The 4,057-nt window shown below is 42.5% G+C and overlaps 1 protein-coding gene across 1 annotated transcript in view; it reads left to right on the top strand.

Moving 5' to 3' along the window:
* Nucleotides 1-4,057, top strand: part of LOC107096599 (poly(ADP-ribose) glycohydrolase-like) — a 36,242-nt gene that overhangs the window by 1,591 nt on the left and 30,594 nt on the right. The window lies entirely within an intron of this gene.

The following is a 4,057-nucleotide window of genomic DNA, read 5'->3' as shown; positions in this document are numbered from 1 at the left end:
TATGTCAGCACAAGATCTGAAGTATGAAGATGAGAATGTGTGGGACTATTCACATTTTGGACAAAGCCAATAGTGTCTAAGATAGCATTAAAGGCTGCTCTTAAGCTATCGCCTTCAATGTCAGCATGTTTGTTTAAATATCCCACTATGATGACCCTGTCAGTATTTAATACCAAATCAGAAAGGAACTTTGAAAACTCATCTAAAGATTCAGAGTAAGGACCTGGTGGATTTACAAAGTTACAAGAAGAAGAGGTTTTTCTTTGAAATTTGGATGAGGGAAACTAAGGGTTAAATGTTCAAAAGAGTTGGAAGTATTAACTGTCTTGGGGGTAATCAGTAAGTCAGACTGAAAGATTGTTGCTACACCTCCTCCTCGCCCAGAACTTTTGGGCATGTGAAAATTTAAATAGCTTGAAGGAGTTGCCTAATTTATGCTCACATAATCCTCTTGCTGCAGCCAGGTTTCTGTAAGGCAACATGAGTAAATGTGATTATCACAAATCACGTTATTAACTTGCAGACTTTTAGAGGAAAGAGATCTAATATTAAACAGACCACATTTAATCGTTTTAACTTTTTCTCCAATTGGAGTTATTTTAATTTTAATTAGATGATCATGATTTACTCCTTTGGGAATATTTGCTAATTTATAAGATTTTGGTCATGGGGAAGACACTGTCTGGATGGAGCTTCTGAATGGAGTTCTCCTCCTTTTGAACCATTTGCAGAGGCAAGCCTTGAGTGTGTGTCAAAGAAGACAGCTTTTCTCCTCGCCATGGACTCAGCAAAGCAGGTGGGTGAGCTACATGCTTTGTCTGTTCACGAGTCCAGCTGCCGTTGGAACCGGGCTGGTACTGGTGTTACTCTCTGGCCTGATTTGCCATTTCTTCATAAGGTGGCTTCATCCGCGAGCCACACTGTGCCCCTCCAGCTTGCTCGCCTCAATGCGGATGGGCCTGATGAGACTCTCTTCCCTGTACGGGCACTGAAGGCATATGTCAGACTCACACCTTCTCTCCGGCAGTCAGATAGTCTGCTTGTTTGCAAAGCTAGGCCCTTTTTAAACAGCGCCTTGCATGTTGGATTATGGATGTGGTGAAACAAGCGTACATGCAGGGCCGCCAACCCCCAACTGGTGTACAGTGCCATTCCACCAGGGGAGTTAGTGTGTCGTGGGGCGACTAGTATCACTCTGGAGGCTATTTGTTCAGCAGCCTCTTGGTCATCCCCGAATACCTTTGCTAGGTTTTACAGGGTTAACTTGGCCGCCTTTCACCCAATGGAGGGGATCCTATCCCGGCGCACACCATCTTCCCTGAAAGGTGGGCATGTTTTCGGGTTGTTTATTTTCTGTATTCGATTCCTCAGGACTCTGTTGGTAATCGTCATCCGTGCTTTAAGCACTGCCTCTGGCAGTCAGTAGGGATGAAATAGGACAAAAGATCCGACTTTGACTACAGTTCTATGATTCCCGGATGACCCCAGAGCACTCGGTCCCTCGAAATTACTGTGTTTTCGTGAGAAGATTAAGGGACTGGGCTGTCATTTTCACGTGATTTTTATAGGCTCACCAGTGTCACAGGGGGTCACACGTGACTATGTTGGTATAAGATTCTCGACCTGTGCATGCACAAGGGTGATCATTCATAGTTTAAGCACCGGCTCTGTCGGTCATCCGGGATTCATTGAACCGTATTTACAGTCATAACTTTTGGTTTTCATGCTTTGAACTCTGGCACTTGGTGCTGATTCAAACTGGTGTGAGCCACTTGAGTGACTCTTCTCAATTCTAAGGTGTGACAGAGAGATAAAGAAGGATCTGAACAATTGTACATTAGAATAATTTGAACCACCTGACTCTACCAAATTATCTCTTTGGTTTTCTCTGTTTCGGTCTGTGGCACTAGTTTGACTTTAAACACCTTTGTTTTCAGAGGTATTTTGTGTTAACTCAAAATTTGAAGGCTTTGGGTATGTTTCGGGAACTTTATTACTTTCAACTGGTGTGACTTCCTGTTGATTCAGAGTCTGTTGGCTTTGTTTATGGCATAGCTCCTCAGAGGGGGAGGTCAAACGTTTTCTCTAATGACCATGTCTCTCTGGCCTTGTCGGGCTTTGAACTTTCTAGCTTTGCTAATCTTATCTCAGGTTCTGACAATAAAAGTTTTGCAGCACTAACTTTTTCCAAAGTCTTTTGATAATTGGCTGTCAACTTAGAGTATTATTTAGCTTTTAAATAGGATTTAAGTTGATACAACAGTGTAAGCTGACAGAGAACATCTGGAATCAGAATGTTTTCAGTTAGATTTTGAATTAAATTGATTAATTCTTGAATATTTTCTTCACATAGAGTGAGGTTAAAGCTGTTTAGGTTATCCATCTCAAGATAAGTGGATAAGGTTTGCAGCTATGACGTTTTGCTTCTCTATGCCTGTGGAGTCAACGATGCTTGCAGCATCTAAGACGCTTAAATCCAGTTTCAGCTTATGACACAAAACAGAAATTGGGAAAAAGTAAAAAAAAAAACACAATCCAGACAGTATCCACTATATTGGTATATTTCAACGTACATGTTGTAGAGGCTTATTTTTAATGAGTTTAGAAGTGGGTCACGGGTTATCTTTGAATCTGTGACATCCAGAATCAAAGCAGATAGATCTGGGTCAGCGAGTAGCAGATCTATTTGTGATCACTATGTCTCATAATCAGCCTCGTTACTGGGCGTGGGCACATGACCAGAATAAACATGGAACCACAGTGACACAGGTCCACTTAGATCAGTGGTTCTGACCATGTGTTCAACAACAACCCTTTCTACTTCTGAAGGGTTTAGGTCATTTTGTGATAGAGAAACTCTCTGTGTAGGACCAGTTCTCATGGCTGTAGCAGATGTGTGGATTTGCTGAGGTTTTCATCTTTCATTGTCAATGCAAAGGGTTTTTGCCTGTATTTTTGCTTTGCAATGAGAGGTTGTCAAAAAATGAAAATTAATTATAAAATTTGAAAATTTTCCATCTCTAAGTTAGGAAGGAGAGAAAAAGTGTGATTGCAGAACTTCTGGATAAATTAGAGGAGAGCGTAGATAGATTTAAGAAGTGGATTGCATCTCCAAACTCCACTACTGCTGCTAGTTTTGTTGCAAGGATGGAAAACCGTCCACAGATCAAACATGTAGAGCTCGATGTAGGGATGGGAACCTTCTTCCATTTTTTCCCCGAATCCCCAAGATAAAAATATCACCAAGGTGCGCTGGTGACGGAAGATGTGGGATTTCAGGGTTAGAGAGCTCTGCTCTGATGGATCTCAGTTCCTGCTTGGTTTCTCGTGACTCAATCAGCTCCTCCCAACAGAAACACGTCCACCATAGAAAGATTCTTTTATCCTGTTTCTATCATTTTATCAATGCAACAAAACTTAAACCAAGCAGTGAAGCAGCGTGATGGGAGCGTTCACTGCTCCTCCCTCACCTCATGCTGCTATCTGACTTTTGCTCCAGGATAAACATTTAATCGTTAATGATTTTTATATATCTAAGCCCACATAGTCCTTTTCTATAGTGGGATAATACACTTAGAGCCTGTGTTGCCATATGAGGCTTATATGAGACTCCTACATTTTTGCGGCTCCAGACAGATTTGTTTTTTTCGGTCCAATGTGGCTCTTTGAGCAGTTTGGGTTGCTGAGCCCTGTCCTAAATCCTCTGTAAAGTAAAGCCTTCAGCTACACTGTTCCTCCCGTCCCTCTCCGCTCCAGCTTCCTCGTAGCACGTCTGAGCAGCTGAAGCAGCGCATCGGGCGCGTTTAATCATCTGACGCAGGGAGAGAGACACAGCGCTGATGATCAGAGGCTATGATCACTCCTCTTAAACAGTTTATTGACGCCTAAATTAACTTAAAATGCAGAAATCTGCCGGCAGAATATGCAGTTTGGATTATTTAGATGAAAAACACCTACCAGCTGCTACCGCGAGGAGGCGACCCAGCCAGAGGCTGCTGATGAAGGGATTCCTACGGTCTATGTGGGGGGTCTAAGCGGCTCCGACAGAAAAAATATT

The sequence above is a fragment of the Cyprinodon variegatus genome, unplaced genomic scaffold (genome assembly GCF_000732505.1).
Source record: "Cyprinodon variegatus isolate N-32 unplaced genomic scaffold, C_variegatus-1.0 Scaffold636, whole genome shotgun sequence".
NCBI lineage: Eukaryota > Metazoa > Chordata > Actinopteri > Cyprinodontiformes > Cyprinodontidae > Cyprinodon > Cyprinodon variegatus.
This window is presented reverse-complemented; position numbering and strand designations above follow the sequence as displayed.